This window comes from Chanodichthys erythropterus, chromosome 3, assembly GCF_024489055.1.
Source record: "Chanodichthys erythropterus isolate Z2021 chromosome 3, ASM2448905v1, whole genome shotgun sequence".
Classification (NCBI taxonomy): domain Eukaryota; kingdom Metazoa; phylum Chordata; class Actinopteri; order Cypriniformes; family Xenocyprididae; genus Chanodichthys; species Chanodichthys erythropterus.
This window is the reverse complement of record NC_090223.1, coordinates 53,421,117-53,443,840: the sequence shown is the minus strand read 5'-3', so window position 1 is coordinate 53,443,840 and position 22,724 is coordinate 53,421,117. Positions and strand designations below refer to the sequence as shown.

Sequence of the window (22,724 nt, the reverse complement as noted above, 5' to 3'; positions counted from 1 at the left end):
ATCGATTTTTGAAGGAAGCATAGATGTGTCCTTCACTGCCTTTGATATCCCACAATCCTGTGCTTTCCATTCTGTGACAGTTGAGCTAGAAAAATAAAGATGGCGTCCAAAAGTTGCATTTGATGCTCAGTTTGTGTATAAATGTACGATTTTGACCAACATATTTCAATTTTGATATCATTTATATAGAGAAATTACTACTGTAATAATTAAATATTTGTTTAGTTCTCACCACAGCTCACGCTATATTGCTGTAGATCATTAAACTGTTACGTTGCCTCAGAAGTCTGTCCGAAATCAATTTTGTGAGGTACCTTCATGTAAAAACGCTGCAGTACAAGTCATTCTCTTATAAGACAGCGAGGCAGCAAGACAGCTACCTAGGTTTTCGGACGCAGCCTGCGTCCAGGTTAGATGCACGAAAATCACGTGACACCCTTAACAGCTCTGGACCGGGCTTCCTCCAAGAAGTGAACGAGTTTTGAACACAGGATAAGAAATGGCGCTGCCACGCTGCTCCTCTTAAAAACGGCATTAAGGTAAAGTGTTTTGTGAAAAATATACCGTCTACACACATATTGCACACTGAACGGCATTATAGAGAAAATTGTGCCTTATGAGATCGTCGTAAGCTCGTAACTCCACTGAAATCTCCATGCTAAGCAAGCGCTCACAATATAAAATCTATCTGCAGTTTTTACACGTTTTTAAACGTATTACATGTGAGAAATATTGATATTCCTTCGGATTTTGTGTAAAATAATCATCAATCCTATTGTTTTTCAATAATTGCGCACGCAGCGCGATTCTACTATGGAAAAGGCATACGCGGTCAGGGCAGTTAGAGTGTCGTGTGTAAAACAAACCCACACATATTATGATGTGTACCTTGTAAAATGTTTTTTACAAGATGTTGTAAATATTGTTTATCATTCATGTAAAATGTGTACCTTGTATGCAATGTAAGTCGCTTTGGATAAAAGCATCTGCCAAATGCATAAATGTAAATGATTAATCATATATATTATGATTAAAATGGAATTTTGATTTTGTGACAATCTCAGTCGGTTATTTTTTTCCCCCTGGAGTACTAGCCTATCCCCAACATTTTCTGCAGTAATGTTAGTTCTCCACTGATCTGAGGTAATGAGCTGATTACCTAGTGAGGTAGGGGTCTTGGGAGAAATATATATATTTACCACTCTCAAAATCTATTTTAAAGGTCAGGCTATAGGCCTACTGAAGCAGGCTTAAAGACATTCATTTAATGTACATTCAGTAAAGCAATATGGTGTGAATTTTCCTGTATTAATTATGAAGAAGTAATTGATTTAAAGTGAATAGATTTCATTCTGGCTAAATGTTTTTGTGTTATTGCTACTATTTGTGTTATTGACCTTCCAGTAATAAAAAAAAGACTTAAAATTATTGTGCGAGTATTTTTGTATTTTTCAAAATACGAATTACTTGTATTTTATTTAAATACATTTTTCACATCAGTATTTTGTATTTTATTTTGTTACATTTCATGAGCCAGTATTTGTAGTTTGTAACAAAATCGTTTTTGATGTATTTGTGCCCACCTCTGCGGAGGACCAACAGCATATTGGGTAGGTAGGCTCATGATTGAGCTTAATCAGATTTACCACTTTACCATCTTATGATTTCTTACCAGCTAACCAACAGTATAGCAGAGTATAATAAGAAAACTGCAAAAGGAATTATGAACATGCTTTTTTATTTATATTACACATCTTTAAACAATCAAACATGGTTAATGTCTAACAATATTGATTACATGAAATAATCCAAATGATTAAATGAAAACCCTTCACTTATTTTTATAATGATCATAAACTGACATTGAACATTAAATGAAAATTTATCATGATTTTATTTGATTGAATCTAATAAACAGGGCCAAACTAAAACAGTGGCAGAAAATGACCTGATGTCAACAGTGTGCAGTCAGATGTACTCTGGAAGCACTACAAATCTAAGACTGTAGTCATCAGGACAGGGGTTAGGTAGGCCCATGTTGCTGTTGGTTGGAATCACTGCCATGTCATTTTTGAAGTCTTGGACATGAAAGACATTGTTTTGATTCTTACAGCTGAGAATTAACCTGTTGCTAAATCGAATAGTGTTAGTGTAACTGTTCTGATTACCATTTGCCAAAAGCCTTGCAACAGGAAAAGAATCACATGAAAGACCATAGTAAGAGCATTCCTGAACAGTAAGAAAAGCCTGTGCTTGCCACTGGACCATCTGGTCTTTGTAGAGAGCACTAGGGTGTACAGGAGTGGAGAAGGTTTGGATTCTGTTATTTTGGCCATAGTTGTACTGATAATACTGGTAAATGGTGGTCATGTCATTGATAAATACACTAAACCCATCAGCAGTGTAGATTCTGGGTAGATAATCATTACTCATGTTATCCATTTTATTCCTGATCTTAGAGAAAGAAAGAACATTGAACTGAAAACCTCTGAGCAGACCATTTAGGTACAGTTTCTCATGATTCTGGTAGAGAACACTTGAGGAAAACTGCATTTCATACAGTTTATCCACTGGGATCAAGAGGAAGCGGATGTGATTCAGGAGGCTGGCCTGTTGTTCTGAATTAATTTCATCACCTTTGTTTTGGATCCATCTCTCCAGACCTTCAAGAAGTAAAGCTTCATCTTTCACAACCAGATCTGAGCGCTGCAGCAGAGCGTCCATCATGTGAAAGGAGATGGTGCTCCACACCGGAGAGCTTATGAGGAACTCACAGTTCCAGGAAAGATACTGAAGGACATTCTCCTGCAGAACAAGGTCACCTGTGCGGACACCATACTTGTACATGGATACCTGTGTCCGGAAGGTGTTGTCTTCAGGAATGAGTGAAGTGAAGACCCTGCCAACATCCTCCATAAGCTTCTTTACTCCAAAGATAAATGCCAGCTGATGGAGACATTGAGCCGATGTGATGGAAACGTCAATTTGTTGTGTGTACAAATACCTGGGCAAAAACAGATGTTATTAGTTTCAATGTAGTGTTCTGACTGGGGTCATTCTCATTTGGGCCAAAAAAAAGAAAGAATTCAGAAAAGAAAGAATCTTTCATTTTATTGAAAAGGTTACAGCAAAAACACAAAATCTAATCAATCTAAAAAAAATAAAAAATAGAAATGCTAGTCCATTGCATTTTCCCTCCAAACTGATGGGTGGGGGATGAGCTGGGACATTATTTTCCTGTTTATCACTGTAAAGCTTCTTTGAAACAATCTTTATTATACTATATAGTGCTATATAAAAATGGTCATTTGACTTTATAGAGGCCAATTAGGTAGCAGCTTTCCCACCGAATGAACCAATCAGAAGCATGGGAATTTAATGGGGAGTAAGATTTCCATACAACACAGAATAATATTGGGTGAAGCCCATCCTGCTGACAGACAAATGTATACACATGCTATTCTCAGTAAGCCGCACTCCCTGGTGGAGTGGGCTCTAACCCCAATAGGACATTTCAAACCTCTGTTTGGAAACAGGCAGTGCAACCACAGAAACAAACAAAGAGCTTCTCAGAGAATATGAACTGTCTAGAGTGCCTTTTAACCTTTTCTGGGTTTAAGAGTAAAGGCCTTTGCACACTGAGTCCGAAATTTTCACACGCGTTTTTTCGTATTCGTAATCCTAAAAAATCGTCACGCACAGAGACCTTGCACACTGAGTCCGATGCGTAAAAATGAATGCGTTGCGGGAAAAAAAAAAAAAAAAACAAATCGCAAAACAATACAAAATTAAGTCTTTAAGCAGTGAGCACGATTTAGTTGTCTCCTCTCTTCTTAAAAAGAGAAAAAGAAAGAGGAAATATTGGGTCCATTCAATTCCGAGATTGCATTGAGTTTACCTCATCAAGGAGCTGCGTGATTATCCCGAGTGTTTCAAAGTTTACCTTAGGATGTCAGTGGCTCTGTTTGATGCTTTACTACTGGCACAATCTGTCTTTATATTCGGTCTCTTTGTATTCCGCACGTTGTTTGTCATTCAGTGCTGCTGTTTTGTGCTGTTGAAGACGTGGATCAACTTGTCAGATGGCATTCTGGATTTTTGCGTTCACGTACGGTGGATCTGAATTGTCAAAACGTCTCTCAAAATGTGTGACACGGATGCGAAAAATGCAGAAAATCGAACCTGATCCGAATATTTTTTTGACGGACGAAAGTTTCAGAGGCAGTGTGCAAACATGATTGACATAACGTGAGGTCGAATTTATTTTTTAATGTGCGAAAGTTTTGCATGCAAATTTCGGACTCAGTGTGCAAAGGCCTTAACTCTACAGTCACCTGGCCCAAATTCAGTGCAGGACACATCAGCTGACAGCGCTTGCATATCCCATACTTGCTTTACAGAAACAAGGGTGAGTAAGAGTGCTGTTTTAGGAGAGAGCACTCTTAGATCAGCCGACTGCTATGACTCGAACAGGAGGCCCTTCATAGGTTTTTGACCAATGTGAGATTCCAAGTTGGCAATTCCAAAGGGCAAAAGGGGGTTCAGTCTCATTGTGCACTTCAGAAATTAATCACCAGGTTACTCTTGCTGACTGATTGATTATCAAATGACTGTGAAAAGCTGCTATAACAGCCAAGTATACTTTGAGTGTAGAAGGTGCAGGGCAACCGTCAGCAGCCATAGCACTCTGTAGCCCAAGACTGGTTGGCCACTGAACCTAAGCAGGGTTGAGCCTAGTCAGTACCTGGATGATAAACCTCCTGAGAAAAATTTAGTTGCTGCTTGAAGAGGTGTTAATGAGGCCAGCAGGTGGTGCTCACTCTGTGGTCTCTGTGGGTCCTAATGCCCCAGTATAGTATTGAGGACTCTATACTGTAAATAGGCCAATCCTTTGGATGTGACGTTAAACCAAGGTTGTCAGTTTAACATCTCAACCGTGATTCTCTGTTGTCATTAAAAATCCCATGGCACTTCTCGTCAAAGAGTAGAGTTGTAATTTGGTTGTACAACAGTACATAATAAAAGCACTATATAGAATGCCTTCCTTCATTCCTTCCTTCCCAAGCACTCTTGAAAAAAGGACAGAATAACAGAAAAGGCAGCAAAACACCTAGTAGAAGGAGCTCTTGCCTCAGTGATAGTGTCTAGCACACATTGGGGAAGCGCACCTGGTGCTGGCGGACTCCGCTGAGGGACCAGAATTGCAGATTCTACAAATATGTGGGATTAAGTCCCCTGCCTGAGGGGACTGTGTCATAGAATTGAGCAATTTGCGCCACTTTATAAAGCAAATTAGCCCGCCTCTAGTTTGCACATTGAACATCATTGGCCAGTGTACTTACACTGGCATGATTCTATGCTTCAGTATTCTCTGAAAAAGTGGTTTTCCCTATAGCATCAGCTACTGCAATGCTATCTCACAACCAGTTCGTACTAAACCCCAGTGACGGTTAGATTTAGGGGCGGGGTTTGGGGTAGGTCATTCGTATGAAATCGTACGAATGTGTCAACTCGTAAAATACAAACGATTTAGTTAAAAATGTATGAATTAGTACGAGTGAGGTCGTAGGAAATCGTACGAATTAGCCAACTCGTAAAATACGTACGATTTGCCGTGAGATCGGGTTGGCTACTGACAACTGCTTCAGCTTGCCATAAAGCAGCAAGAACTTTCATAAATATCTTTTTGCAAGGTGGGGCTTATTTTACTAGATCCACAACATTAAATATTCCAGTTTATCCCATTCTTTGTATTGACACAACAGGCCACTAAAATCACCATTCCAGAGAATCACACTGAATCACACTGAATAAACTGAAAAAAAGCATGGTCTTCAGAAAGTTACCTGAGAAAAGTGGGGACATGAGGATGGCACATCTGGCTGACATCCACTGTGAGGTTTCTGGACTCATTTGTTATGTTTAGTTCTGGATAAATCATGAGGATCATACTGTGCACACAAAAAGTTAATTCTGCCTCTTCAGAGAGGTCTTGTACATTAATGCTGAAATCACAACCATCTCCACTGTCAAACAGAAGACCAAGATCATCAGATAAACTCAGACTGTTATCCACAGAGAACTGACGATTGCCGGTTATGTTTGTTCCTGCAAAGAAAGTGCAATAAAACAGATTAAAATGTTCCTCAAGTTCCTCAATTTAATAAAAAAACCATGGTTAAAGCATATTAGGAAAAAAAAAAGTGATCGAAATTTCTGTGAATAACTAGTCAATCAGTTTCTGAGTTTTAGCCAAAAATGTAGGCTACACTTCCTTTTTATAGCAGCACCTTATGGCCAGCTGACAAAAAATCACAACTAATTTAAGAAATGTCATAATAACAATAAATCTGAACTAAAACAAGTTAAAAGAAATAGACAGTATCACAAGGCTAAATGAATGAGCAAGAGTTGTAATTTCTGTATGATCCAGCAGATGTCTTACCAGTCTCACAGCTCACTCCTGCATCCTCTTTATGTGAGCAGTCAGTAACACCCCAGCCTTTGAAGCAGCATTCAGACAATAAGCTCTCTGAGCCTTTACAGTTCATGTCATCCAGCCAGATTGGACCAGAACCTCAAAAGTGTAATAGAACAAATATAAGACTATTGTTGTTATCACAATGTGTAACAATCAAATTATCTGACACATTTCGCACCATACCTTCACCATATTGTCCTCCAGGTGCAACTGATATCGCTCCAGGGAAACCCATCTGACGACACACCACTTGTGCTTCGGCTTAGGTCCCATCCGTCATCACAAACCGTACCCCACTGTCCATCATGGTAGATCTCCACACGACCAGATGAAGGCAGATCTCCGACAAGCCTCACTCTGCCCTCCCGCTTAGGCTTTGACTGCTCATCTGCCGCAAGCGATAAACTATATTAGAGATCGACTGATATATCGATTTAATAATATTTCTCCAGATATTTAAGCATTTTACCATAACAGGTTTTGAAATATCGAATTTAGGACAAACGCCGTCATCTTGTGGGTGTTTTGAGAATTTCGCGCAAAATCGCCATTACAGCGCGTCTGAGGGGAGACGAGACAACGGCGTGCACATGTAAAGAATACTTACTTGCTTTGCTGTAATTAGTAAAGTTTATTTAACATAACAGCCATTAATGCACAAATTAGATGTGTTACATAAATGCCTGAAATGTAGCTGCATCTCTAATGCTGTGTTCACACCAAACGCGAATAGAGCGTCTGGCGCGAATGATTTCAATGTTAAGTCAATGTAAAGACGCGTTTACGCGCGTCTGGAGGTCTCGCGGCGCGAATGAGGCGTTTAGCGCGGCGCGGAAGACGCGAATTCGCGCGAATGACGCGAATTGAGCGTTTCGCGCGATACGCGCGAATGGTGCTTTTTGAGCATTTAGCGTTTGACGCGAATTCGCGTCTGACGCCCGAGTTGAAAAATTTGAACTTTGGCGTAAATTCGCGCCGCGTTAACCAATCAGGAGCCTGCTTGCTGCTGTGGCGGCAGGCCCGCCCGGAGTCACTCATTCAAAATGGAGGAACGACTGATATTATCAGTGAGTAGTCACCCAGAGAGTAGTCACAAGTTCATACTTCAGACAGGAATAAAAAGGAGCTCGCTTGGAAGAGTGTCGGTGAGGAGATTGGGCTACCTGGTAAGTTGTACACATTTCACTTTTAAATCACGTACACGTTTATCCTGCGGCCTTCCCGCGACGCTGACTCCTACGCCGCTGTTCTGCTCTCCAGAGCAAATACAAAGTGGTAGCTCTCTCGATGAACGCACAATCAACATCAGCCATCTTGCAAACAGACAACCGCCTAGCACTTGCCCCTCCCACTCGCCTCGGACGCGCGTCAATTTCGCTTCAAACTCTTGTTTTTTACGCGCGTCTATTTCGCTCTAGACTCGCGAATGCATTCAAAATGTTCAAGCGGCAAACTAGTCGCGGTAGACGCGAATTTGACGCTCTATTCGCGTTTGGTGTGAACGCAGCATAAGAAATAGAGACAAGGTGACACGTAAGATATCTGTATGTATCTAAGAATCGATATTAATACAGCCATGAATGAGCACATGTTGGAAATAAAAGTGCTGAATTTAATTCTCTCTCTGTTATCTATGCTAGTCTCGTGAATTCGTCTGCATTTCGTTTTTCACTCAGCGGGTTGATGTAGGCTAGGAAATGCTCCAGCACGGCCATGGAACTTTTAACAAGATTAACTTGTTTAAAACACGGCTAGGCCTATACAGTAAATGTTTATATAATTAGGCTACAATTAATTCGCTAATAAACATCCAAGTAAACACAACTCTATGGAAATTAATTATTTATCTCCGTGAGCGATTTTGAGTATAGTTCTGTGTAAATGCATAGATAAACAGCGTTTGTCAGCAGATATTTCATAATTAAGAACGACAAAAAAAAAAAACATTATTAATAATTCTAATATAGGCTAACATACGAGTTGAGAAATGCAATAAAATACGATGTTTTGTTTGTTATATTCCAATATTCCAGAGAATATTATTCAGTTATTTAACATTATCCAGCTAATTATTCTTCACCCTTTAGCCTATTAAACTTATAAATCTACTAAAACTGTAGTTTAATATGAAGTATTACATTTCTGCAAAGCTGATATGACTCCTGTCTTTAATTTATCTCCATTTGAAAACATTAGACATTCTACATTTATTTTGCTTATTGTTAACATTAGTGTTGTTGCTGATGCTATTTATAAATAATATTATTTTTGTGATATGAAGAATAAAACATGAATTGTCAACAAATCAACGAAGAAGGCTTATGGGGCAGAATGCTTAAAAGGGTTTTCTACACTACAACAGTTCTACTCAACTGGGAGTATTAAGCTACATTAAAATAACAATGCTATTTTTTTCAGGTGGTTTAGATTGTTTTATTTTATTTTTTTTAATTGGTTAGAATTACTTTTATGTGCTTTATTTGACTTTATTTGCCTCATCATAGTTTTTTTTTTTTTTTTTTTTTACAAAAACAGTTTAGTAACAGTGCACTTTATTTTCAGACCTCTCTATTTATTGGTGTATAAAACAGATTTTTTTTTTGTTTTCTATGCAAGGAGGGAGTGATTGTTATAAATAAAATGGTTTGTTCAGTTCAGTGGTGTTGTAATCGGGTCAAAAACAGAAGTATGTTTCTACATATCGGTTATCGGGCACATAAACACACAAATTATTGGTATCGGTTCTAAAAAATCAATTTTGGTCGATCACTAGTTTATATAGATGGTTTATGAAAATTTGCTCAGAAAGCCCACAACAACCAAAACATAGCAATTTGAAAAAATGATGAAGATTTTATAAAACAGCAAGATCAGATTAGCAACTTTGCATGCCCAACATTTATAGGAGATACATTCTTATATTTGTAAATACATATTGTTATTCAAATTCATATTGTTATTCAAATTTAAAGCAGTGGTATGTTCAGATACTAACCAAACAGAGTCCAATGCTGTGCTGACACATGTAAAAACAGTAAAGTCCATACAAGATACATGATCAATCGCTTGCTGGAAACTCTTTAAAACAGCAAATTAGGATGAACACAATTCAAGAACGTTCTTACGGAAAGACTAACAAATCCTCTTGTCTCTTATCTAAATATCTAGTAAATCAGGTCAGGCATTATAAGAGGTATCAATTACATGTTCTACTATCCAATCAAATTTGAGGACTACCTTAAGTTTCACTTCATGAGAAAATAAAACCTGGTATACTTGAGAAACTGCAGTGTGCTTGTTCAAACAAAACCTATGCATGAGTAGCTTTAGGTTTGCCACAAAAACAATTCACACAATGCAAAAAAACAGGTTCTCAAGTAATTTCTGATCGTGTGTAAAAATATCTGTTCAAATAAACCTGACTGTTTGCTTTTGCATTGTATTCATATATCCTCGAGAGCATTCAGATCCTGGGTGTTGGCATTCCAGTGACTTCTGTGATTAGACCTGGCTTTGAACAAGACTTGAGCATGACACAGTTGAAACATAGCATTAACTTTTGCTACAGAAAAAAAAGACAACATTTACTTCAAGTTTGCATTTATAGTCGTATATCTTATCAAATGGGGCTTTTGCTTGCAGAATGTCATAATAACAACAAATCTGAAAAAAAAAAAAGGGAAAATAAATGAATATAATTGGGCAGAATCACAAAACTAAATGCACAAGCAAGAGTTTCTGTAAGATCCAGCAGATGTCTTATCAGTATCACAGATCATCCTCTTTATGGGTGCAGTCAGTAACACCCCAGCCTTTTGAAGCAGCTTTCAGACAATAAGCTCTCTGAGCCTTATGTCATTGAGCCAGATTGGACCAGAGCCTTAAAAGTGTAATAGAACAAATATAAGACTACAGTTGTTATGACAATGTGTAATGATCAAACTTTCAAACAGATCTGTATGTTGCAGATGAAAGAAAGCTTGCCATGTTACTTACCATTGGAGCAGATGCTGTGGAGGTTTATAATACCTTTATTTTTGACTGTTTACTATTCATATCCAAGTGACGTTTTGAATGATGGGTGTTGGCATTCCAGTGAATTCTATACTTAGACCTGGCTTTGAACCAGACTTGAGCATGACACAGCTGTAAAAACATAGCTAACTTTTGCTGAAGAAAAAAAAAAATGATGCCCATGTTTGTTTGAAGACTCTTTGTTTTCTTTGTTTAATTCCTGTTTCTCTGAGTTTCCTTAGTCATTGAGTGTCTCCATTGTTACTGATTATGTTCTGATTATATATTGCCCTGTGTTTGAAGCTTGTGGTGTCGTTTATTATCTATGCATTTTATTTTGTTCTTCCTCACGTGATTATTTTGCTTTTTTTTTTTTGTTTTGTTCATTACAACTGCTTCAAAAGATCCACACTACTACTTTTATTTCTCCTTTATCGCCACTGGAAAGTCACTGCAGACTGCTTATTTATTCATTTACTTGGTGGCATTTTAAAAAACTAAATGGAAATCAAAGAAAAACACATGGAGTTTTAAAGGGTTAGTTCACCCAAAAATGAAAATTCTGTCATTAATTACTCACCCTCATGCCGTTCCACACCCGTGAGACCTTCGTTCATCTTTGGAACACAAATTAAGATATTTTAGTTGAAATCTGATGACTCAGTGAGGCCTTCAAATCGAGCAATGACATTTCCTCTCTCAAGATCCATAAAGGTACTAAAAACATATTTAAATCAGTTCATGTGAGTACAGTGGTTCAATATTAATATTATAAAATGACGAGAATATTTTTGGTGTGCAAAAAAACAAAACAAAATAACGACTTATTTAGTGATGGACGATTTCAAAACACTGCTTCAGGAAGCATTGGAGCACAAATGAATCAGTGTATTAAATCTGTTCGGAGCGCCAAAGTCACGTGATTTCAGCCGTTGGCAGTTTGACACACGATCTGAACCTGAATCATGATTCAATACACTGATTCATTTATGCTCCGATGCTTCATGCAGTGATCATACATACTCTTTCTTAGGTACTTTTTTTGAATAATTTTTTTACATTTTTTAAAATTTACTCTGCAACTGCAAAAAAAAGTAAGTTCTAGAGTGTATAATGTGTGTAACATGAATGTAATCCGGACGGACTACATCCATCATGTTGCCATTATCATAAGACCTACCAGCATCAGTTGCGTCGCTTCACTGACATTCATAAATCCTCTCCTGTAAAGCATCCATCATATGCACACTTAACAAAATCGTCAGAAGTAGTAGGTCAACCGGGTACTTCATGTGTGGCACTAGTGTAAAGAAAAGACATAAACAGGAGACCCTCCCCCCATTTAAAATTTGAGTTTTATATATTTCTATACAGAAGTGGTAATCTAAGACTAAATGTTTGAAACTGTTTGAACTCTGTTTTTGGCTCCTTTTTATATACTTTGATACTATCTGCAGGAAGGTTATCTTATAATGTGTACACAGTAGCGTAAATTATCCAAACCACAAGGGGGAGCTCTTGCCAAGGTCTGCTAGATAACGATTAATACAGCAGTTAATGCGAGACGAGCAGATAGCTAACACACAGATTTGATACGCTCCATATGTGGTTTACTTTAACTTTTTACTTCTTTCTTTGCAGGTAAGAATAACTCAGTATATTGCAATTAAGGGGTCCATGAACAGTTTTCATTGTTTTGGTGATTTGGGGAGCTTTGAGTACCACGATCATATTGTAATTGTAGATAGAACGCGAGACAACTGTGGTGGAAGTTTGTATTGAACCAAGATCGTTATTGTGCACTGGAGTGACAATATGTAGTTTAAAGTAATTATTTTAAGGTTATTTTGATGGTTAAACGGATCATTGAATTGTAACGTGAGTTAAGTGGCGCACATGTTCGTTGGTGTGCGCCATCTTATGTAAATTGTCTGCCGCTGTGGTTTAGGATTAAAAATATGGACGTAGCGTCCGTGACGTCACACATGGAGTTCTGGGGCCGGTTGCACCAGCTGTGCGCAAGTTACAACGTAGACTAGTTTTCACATAAATGGGCACTAAGTTACAACTTACGCACTACTAATGGTGGCAATGGAGCTACGATCAACTTAGGCTAACGATGCTTTTGGGAAACGCTACCCAGGACGACGACAGTACAAGAAACGCCGTAATTTGATTGGCGGTGGGGTATCTTGACAGGCACGCGCGGGCCGGGACTACTTTTGTGCTTGCACTAGCAGAGCGGTTGGTGTGTGTACGTGCGCGCGCAGTTTTCACACAGACAATCGAGCGTTTCGTTCTGGTAAAAGCACAAAACAAAATGCACACAACGTGTCCTTGCTCTAGATGTACAATCACTGATGAACACCTTTGGTTTTAATGAGTAAATTAGAATATTAGTTATTCCTGCCTGCCGGCTATTTCTGCGATATCAAATCACTAAACATTATAGCATAGGCCTACTAGCCTAGTATTCAATAATAACATCAAATGTTATTAACCTTTATTTTTCTAATCAAACCAGTTTCAGAACGTTTATAATACAAAAGGAACGCTGGAACAGAAACGTTAAAATACCGATTCTGCTCGGAGTGGAGTGATTTAATATTCGTTTTTAAGCCCTGGTATAAACTTTAGTAAAATGTTGATAAATTGTGCAGTCTTATACTGGTATCCCAGATTTCAATATTTGGTGGTTTAAATGCCTGCTTGAGGTCTCTGTGAAAGTTTTAAAGCAGTCTTATGTGCCGCTTTCAGACAGGTCACATCCGTAACGGAAAACTGTCACATAACGTTGTTTTTTCCTCATTTATGCGAACACGAAAAATTAAATAAAATTATATATTTTTTTTATCTGTGGAGAGCCAACCCTTCTTCATTAGGTGGGCAGTATTACTTTTGATTTGCGCAATGTAATTCGCAGAATTCTTAAAAAATATGTTGTCACCCAAAACTTAGTGACTTTTTTTTTTTTTGTCACGTCCGTAGCGCTGTATATTTCCCTCATCTAAAATATAAAACAATTGTGACTGACATTTTTCTAATGTCTGGGCTCCTTTAGTAGCTTATGAATATACAAATAGATGGTTTAATATGTTGCTATTAAATGCATTCTTTGAGCGTTTATATTTCAAGTTTTGACCCCAAATGTCATGTCCATAACGCTGAAATTGCCCACTAGCTCTTTAGGGACAGTACAGGATGGTATATCGGGGTCAGGAATCCTGACTCAAGATACAATATAATGAGATGAGGTAGATTCACTTTTGTATTGTGATATTCTGTATTGCCAACAGTCTGAAATAAAAAAGGAAATTACCATTAAATCACTGGGGGGGGGTGTCCCCACCAAAGCTGAGACCAAACCTACGCCCATGATGGGGAACAATTCTCACTTTCTCACAATTCTCCCTTTTAACCATATTCTACATCCCCAAATCCCACCCTATCATCTAATAATATGCAGTAAATTAAGAGTTTGAGGCAAAAGTCGTAGTTAGTAGTGAATATGTGTTCGCCATACCAAAGTGTTAACAAACTACTGCATTATGTAGACACAGACAAACATCAAGAATCAGCATATGAATCTCAACAATGGTGACAATCAGCAAAATAGTCAGAACATCACAAAACAAGCTACTAAAGTGTCAATAAAACAATATTGATTCATTGATTTCCATCTCCTTTCAACATTTAAATACTCTTATACTCTTTCAAACTCATAGTAAGATATGCCTTTTATTATCTCCTCTGTTCAAAGATTTCTTTCAGTTTGTTTAGCTGATATGCCTAACAAACTTGACTACTTTATCTGATTTATGATACTATTTTATCCGATTTTTCTGAGGAGAGAAGATAATGAAAGGCATATCTTACTATGAGGTTGAAAGAGTATGTTTCACAGAAAATTAAATGCTGAAAGCAGATGGAAATGCATTCAAGAGGGATCAAGAAATTGGTGAAAAATAATGTTTAAATAATGTAATTTCTGTAAGATCCAGCAGATGTCTTACCAGTCTCACAGATCACTCCTGCATCCTCTTTATGTGAGCAGTCAGTAACACCCCAGCATTCAGACAAAAAGCTCTCTGAGCCTCTACAGTTCATGTCATCCAGCCAGATTGGACCAGAACCTCAAAAGTATAATAGAAAAAAAAAAAAAGACTATTGCTGTGAGACAGCAAGTAATGCAGTTTCATGTGGGTATAACACTTAAGCAATGTCATCAGTAGATGCCATTTCATTCAGAAACTCAAGTAGCATTAGAGGTAATGACAACAAAACATTTCTTTGCAAAAGTTGTGGTACCAAACATGAGTTTAGACAGTGCCCTGCAGTAAAAGGCATTGATGGACAGTAAGTACGTTCATTACTGTACTTTTACATTTTTCACTGTAAATAGGGAAGAGTGGGGATGGCTGAAACATTGCATCATGGATTATTTCTCTAATCAGGAATGAGGTAGAGAGATGATATTCATATTACACATGCTCAGTTAGCCCCTCTTCCTCATAGATATATATACACAATCGACCTATGTTCCTCGACAGTTTTCAGCATCCCTCCCCCACCCTGACTCCTCAATCTTGTCCTCAAACTTGTCTGGTTCTTATCAGAGCCAGGATTACAGGGGAGTACTCTGGGTTCTGGCCAAATACTGGACCCAGAGCCCTCTCCTCGGACAGTACGCCAAATATGCATACTACTTTATCTGATTTATTTGTAAGTGTGAACTCGTGAAATACACTATCTCTGCCGGCTGAGACAAGGAAGTGTCTGCAAGAAATGACCATCAGCCTGGACACAGAGGCCAGCAAGATTGGACTGAGAATCAATGGAGAAATGACCAAATTCATGAGAGTGGGAGGTGCAGAGACCAACGCTCCACTGATAGGTGGAGTGGGATTTGATGCTGTCCTGGAGTGAAGAATGCACCTCGCTGGACATGTACTACACATACCCAGACATTGCCATCCAAAGACAGCTATAAAGTGGACATCACCAGGAAGATGCAAGAGACAGGGAACACCAAGGAAGATCTGGAGTCATACGCTCCAAGAAGACCTGAAATGTTGGCGTCTCAAAAATTGATCCTTTCATTGAAATATAAAAATTGAAAAAGTCTCTTTATGAAGTAAATGTTATTCTCCAATACACAATTGGCCACAATTAATGGCACCCTTATATTACATACTTTTTTGCAGCCCCCTTTTGCCAAGATAACAGCTCTGAGTCTTTTTCTATAATGCCTGATGAGATCAGAGACCACTTTTTTAAGGCTTTCTGACCCCAAGTCTCAACTAATCTCTGCAATTCTCCAGCTGTGATCCTTGGAGAGTCTTTGGCCACTCAAACTCTCCTCCTCATTGTGCATTAGGACGATATAGACACATCCTCTTTCAGGCAGATTCATAACATCTTTAGTTGATTGGATCTTTTTAATTATTGCCCTGATGGTGGAAATTGGAATTTTCATATTTCAATTTTCTTCAGCTATTTTCTTACAGCCACTTTCTATTTTGTGAAGCACAACAATCTTTTTGCTGCACATCAGAACTATATTCTTTGGTTTTACCTATTTTGATGGATGATTAAGGGAATTTGGCCTTTGTGTTTCTTCATACTCCTGTGAAAAAAGTTGTGGCTGGATAATTTCATGTTCCCAGTCAGCCTGATGTACTGAGAACATTAAATATGAAGAGGAAATATACTTCAGAGATATTTCATGCAATATTTTCATATTTCATTTATCACCTCGTTTGTCTGTGTATTTAAGTCATGTGTTTTCAGTTCACCTTTGTCTGGTATCGTCAGGGTATTGTTGTGCTTTGTTGTTTGCCAGTGTGTAGTTGGACGCATCATCTTCTTTGTGCGTGTATTTACAACCAGGTTTAACAACTTTGAAGTTCAATATCTCAAAACTACTTGGAATGCAGATAGAACCTTATAATTAAGGGGACAATTTTACTCATAGGAATTTCTAGGTGTGCCAAAAATGAGCAGATAATGACCAGATCATTTGGATACAACACTGTATAATCACATTTGAGGGCTACCATAAGTTTCATTTGATGAAAATGCTGAATTTGGTAGGTTTCATTACTGTGCAACATATGCATTCAAACAGTAACTGTCTGTCAGCACATCTGGGCTAATGTTAGTGTAAGAAAAATTGCTAACACTTTATTTTGTCCACTTTAGACATTCTGTTGACTATAGGTGTTGCAACATGTCAACTAACTCTCATTAAACTGTCTGCTTAATATCTGCTAACACTTTATTTTAACACTTTACTTTGCAAGTACATGTGGTAACACTTCAGTATATGGAACACATATTCACTTTTCTCTCAATAAACCGCTAATTTACTGCTTATTAATAGTTGGTAAGTTAGTTGTTAAGTTTAGGTATTGGGTGAGATTAAGAATGTAACATAAGGTCTTGTAGAATATTCTAGTAATATGCATGCTAATAAGCATCTAGTCAAAAGACCCCAAAATAAAGTGTTACCGTACATGTTAACTTATTTTACTAACTCTAACCCCAACCATCAATAACCCCAAACATCTAATGAGAGTTAGTTGACATGTAGATGCCATATAATTATTTTGTTAAACTTTACCCACCGCGCTGCTTCAGATCCTTTCCGTGCAGTCCAACATGGGAAGAATGAGACAAACACAAAGTGGTATTCTTCACACCTCCTCCTTCTTCACATTTTATTGGTCAGATACCCAGTTTTTATATACTCTTCTTGTTAATAAAACAATAATAATGTTTTATTTATGTAGTGCCTTTCGTAGGACACTTTACAATATAGATACGTTTTTTTATTGTAACAGCAATAGAATTGACAATAGTACATGTAGTAGATTTCAAACAGTAGACTAGAGTTAAGATAATATAAAGACAGAAAAAGGATCATTACACAAACACCGTAGCACACAGCAACAAAAACAAAATACAGAACAATACTTGATAACATTCAGAAAACAAATGTTTTGAGTTGCAAAGTTCAGAAATGTTATTAATGCAGCAGAGTGACTGGGGAAGAGAGTTCTAGAGTTTAGGTGCAAAAACGACACAAAGTTTCAGGAGTGACAACCGCATTTAAATGTAGAACTGCGATGACTGACACTGTGGTAAATATAGCAACGTTCTAATGTCTCACGTGTTTGGTCTCTGCTATTCTAACCAAAGAAATGTACAACAACAGAAGACCTGTTATGCTTAGCAATTTTAAAAGTGCAGCATGTCAATTTTAAAGGCATCTAGGGTTGAGGTTTGCGAATTGCAATCAACAGCTCTGTCCACCGCTCAGACTTCCCTTTTAAAGCACATAGAGAAGCTATGTTGGCCAACACAGGACAAAGATGTCATCGTTTTAGACAACAGAGAGTTAGACAAAGAACGCTTCTAATAAACCAGATGACTACTAATACTACTTTTACTGCTTATTCTTGTTCATGCATATTCATTGTAGTGACGATGCAAGCTGCCTCTAAAAACACCAACAATGAAGAACAACAACAACATAGTGACGAAATGCGATCAGTAGGGCAGTTTTTTGAATTAATTTTGTATGTAAATTGAAATGGCTCATTCTAAGGTAATGAAAACATAATGTTCATTATGTAAGGTCTTTATACACCACCAGGGCTTGACATTAACACCCGCCTACCCGCCAAATGTGGGTAGATTTCAGCTGTGGCGGGTAAGACAGCCACTCCCACTAGCCACTTTGGCGGGTTGAATATAATTTCAGTTTACAGCCAAATGATTGTCAAAGATCGTCGTAGCACAAAATTACAATCCAATCACACAATTCGTTATATACGTGCAGTTAGTGAAGGAGGGATAGGTGGAATTGTGCTGAATGACACACAACAGAAGCGCTCTTTGGTGCGGGCGCTCTCTGTCGCACGTGCGATCAGTTCTCCTCGCGCCTGAATAGTCAAATACTCGTGCACACAGAAGTCTAAATGTCCATGTGGAGTATCTCGCGTGATTACAGTCGGTTATGGCTTAAGTGGACGTAAACAGGTGGGTAATAACTGAATATGCGTCAGTTACGTCCATGCATTCAGCAGCCCAATTAAATAGGCCTACCTGTCTGTCATTAATGTTAATCAAACAACAAAAGATGTTAAATAAATGTAGGCTATGTTAAATAAACCTGCTGTATCTGAAAAAAATATTATTTTTAATTTACTATTGTTTTTGTTATTTGCTTCTTTGTTCTTTTATATAGCCTACAAATAACTTATACAATTTCTCATATTAGCCCATGCTCATATTGTCCACCTCTTGCCCACCTGTACATACCAGCTGATATACAGTGTAGTCTTGATTTGGGTGGTCAATCTGCATTTAAAAGTTTGAAAGGGTTTTAAATCTTCTAAATCAAGTAAAATGACTCAAAATAAAGTAATTTAAGCATAACAAAGTCAACTTTAATCATATAAAATGTAATTTACCAACATCAAAATTGTGGCCAGTGAAAATGCTGAGTGGCTAATAACTTTGGAAAACCACTAGCCACAGTGGCAGCTGAGCAAAAAAGTTAATGTCAAGCCCTGGTTATGTATATTATTATGCATTTCTATAGATCCACCTAAATATTACACACTGCACCTTTAACTAAAGCACAATCAACGGAGGTGTCATGCTTTGCTTATGCTTGGAAAGGCTGCTTCATATTGCGTGCTCTTGCAGTGTTGCCATGTCCACTTTATATATAATTAACTCTTTTGAGCTTGCTGTTTAAGCTTGGCTCATAAAGCAATCAAGTTTATGGAGTTATTAAAGTGAGCAGGTGTGGGTCGTAATATTTTGGTCTTATTTTTAGCATAAAATATTTGGATTTATTTTGGTTTATTATCCATTATTTACACTGCACACATCTGCGGCTCATTACGGCTCCGGCGAGGTTTTGTTCCATCCTCTACACGGTGTCAACTCCAGGACCATTTCAGAAGCGAAGCAGCTGGATTTGCTAGATATGCCTGTCCAATGTTGTTTTACTTGATTTTTCATGTTTTTAATGGCTAAATGGCTATATTTTGTCCAGTTTAATTGTGTTTTTTGCTCTTCCCTACTTTGTTTTGCTTTAGCCCATACAGAGAAAGTTAATACACTCAAAAGTCCAGTTATGGAGGATGACAAGGATAAGATTTTCATGTATTTCAGCTTCGAATCTCTTGTCGTCAATTTCTGGCCTCCTAATGATGTATAATATGAGCAGGATCACAGAGTGATTATTTTGTCTTTATTTTGTATTTGAAATGCGCGGCTTGGACGTGGTGTCCGTCAAAAATAGACTTGGTGTCTATCTTTAGCGAAAGGGCATGGCCAATGCTTGTGTAAACACAAGCATTTACTAGAGTGGCCGCGATCGAAACTGGTGGCTGCATCAGACCAGAGCCATAATGTAAATATAAGCGGTAAAGTGTAAATAAAGGGTGCAGTGTAAATAAGGGGTTAATCCGTCTTTAAGGGGTTGTTCTTATTCACTGTCTGGCAAGATCTGGCAACATGAATGAGTAAAGACTCGTACTTCTTTCCTTGTGATTTCTTGCACCGCACATAGGCTACAGAAGAAAGAAACATTTCTAATGTGCGTTAAATTATGCTCACTTTGTGTTCAATCTAAATTATCTATATCATAGAAGAGAGGCAAAGTCTAGGGACAGAGAAGGCCAGATTCGGAGGTCCAAAGTGATCGAGTTGGCATGTAGGGGAGGAGAAGATTGCAAAGATAGTGGGGAGCCAAGCCATGTAAGGATTTAAAAGTGAAAAGGAATGGAGCTGGGCAATGCAACATTGGAGGAAAAAAAATGCTTTGATTTAGGGCTGGGCGATATATCGCATGCGATTGGTACACGCATTTCGTCAGTAAAGCCGGTTCCCTGATTACCGCTAAATCGCCATCACCTGCTTTCAAATGGAGTGGCATTTAATAGACAGAGCTGTAGTTCACTGACAAGCCACGCAATATCACGTTCATTATCGCAGATGAATCGCCTTCGATAATGAACGCGATATTGCATAGCTTGTCAGTTCACGAGTCTTCTCCAGTCCTGCTTCCGGCTTCCTGAGGCTCCTGACCTGCCCTGGAGACCTCCGTACCTGTCTGCACTTCCACCCTCACCTACCTGTTGGTCTCCAGGGCACCCACCCCCCTCCCCGGAGGTACTGTCACAGTCTCCGTCTGTCCTGGACTCAATTTCCCATCATCCTCCCTGGCCCTCACCTGCATTCACTCCATCATCAGCGAATCACACACACCTGTTCCCATTCAGCACCTCATCACACTAGACTCTTAAGCATACCACTCATCTCCCTCAGTTGTCCAGTCACTGTTATATGTTGGCTGTGTTTACCTCTGTATTTTGGATGTGTTACCTGCCTTTTGAGTTATCATTTAACCTTTGAGTGTTATTTGGAAACCTGCTCTCCTGCCTTCTTCCTCCTATGGTCACATGCCGTTTTAGTAGGCTTTACAGATGGTGAAAAATAATGATCCAGGAACTGATCCCTGAGGGACACCTTTTGGGGGGAGAGAAGGTGATCAAATTCTGCATTGAAATGTAAAACTGTCTATCAGAGAGATGTTCGGAAAACCAGATTTAAAAGAGATTGTTTTCAGCAAGAAAAGACTGCAGCTGTGAGGCAACAGTACTTTCCAGCAATTTGGCAATAAAGGGTATATTTGAAATAGGACGATAATTAGAACTGATTGTTCAAGGGTGGGTTTCTTGATAACTGGAGTAACTGCGCAGATTTAAGTGGTAAAGGGAATGAAGCATAGGGCAAGAGATGTACCTTTTTTAATACACAATATTAAAAATATTAAACAAATATTAGACCCATTATTAAAAAATAAGGGGGAAAAAAGGAACGAAAACTAAGAAAAGATGGTAGGAAAAACAACGTTAAGCATGTAAAAGTCTACTTCACTTTTGATCAACTTTAGTACAACAGGCCGGAGGAACGCTGACACAAACACGTCCTCCTGGCAACACACACACAGCTGCGCCTCCCTTGTATTTTTTTTGAAGGACGTGATGCCAAGAGAGGAGCCAATCCACTTTCCCAGATGATTAGCAGCCAGAATCTGGAGCAATGGGGGAGAGAAACTCGAGAGGGAAAAGAAAACACACCCACAAATCATAGTTTAATATTATATACATCCAAGGACATAACAGATGGTGAAGCAAGCCATATTGTAATTTTTAAACAATAGTTGAGTTGAATAAAACTGCCCAGCACATTAAGCAAACATTTAACCCAACCACTGGGTTTGTCCGTTTTCAACCCGAATTAGGTTGTTTTTAACCCAGCATTTTTAGAGTAGTCAGAGTAAAGCTAGTCAAAGACTGGCCAGAAAGATTAGGACCAAAACTAAACTTAGCGAAACACCAGTGGACAGCATTCATCTTTTCCAATAAATAATTCAAGAAAGAACATCAAAGCTCATTTGAAGCTATAGCATCCTGAGATGGAGGTTTGGTGAGCTTGTTTATTGTGTCAAACAATGCTTTTGGTCTATTGCTAGTTTTGTTAATCATAGCAGAAATGAAACCATAATGAGCCAAATTGAGAGCAGATTTGTAAGTTTTAAAGTGTTAAAGAAAAGCTAAATAATGAAGAGTGAGGCCGGTTTTCCTCTAAAGATGCTCAAGCCATCTACCAGTGGCCTTTAAGAAACAAAGCTCAGGTATGTGATGGAGGAAGGGACAGATCTGGTCTGAACGGGAGCATGCTCCTGGAGGTTTACAGAAATTATGGAGTTGTATTTAGACAGTATAAGTGAAGGAAAGGAGACATCAAAGACCTCAGAAATAGAAGAAGAGGCAATGGAGGCTCAAAGTGATGCAACATCAGTAGTTTTAAGGTCACGGTAAGAAATTACTGTCTTAGGGCATTTCTTTTGAACAAGAAACAGACTAAATTCGGTAACACTTTAGAATAATGGTCCGTCATTAATAAGTAACTATGCAGGAAGTAATGCAGGACTAATGAGTAGTACACTTCAGCTACTTCTATTAACTAATGTATAAACAAGCTTAACTAATCAGTAACTAATATCAAATTTAGAAGATAGTTCCTTATTAGCTAATCAATAATTACCTAATGAGATTACCATCATTAATAACTATTAACTAACAGACAAATTGTAAAGAACATTATCATTATTGTGTCTGAGACGTAATCAGTCATCATTTTT

The 22,724-nt window shown here is 38.2% G+C and overlaps 1 pseudogene; it reads right to left on the bottom strand.

Annotated features, from left to right (window-relative positions):
- Nucleotides 1-1,968: 1,968 nt before the first annotated feature.
- LOC137013520 (galectin-3-binding protein A-like) lies at nt 1,969-9,537 on the bottom strand (annotated as a pseudogene).
- Nucleotides 9,538-22,724: the final 13,187 nt, after the last annotated feature.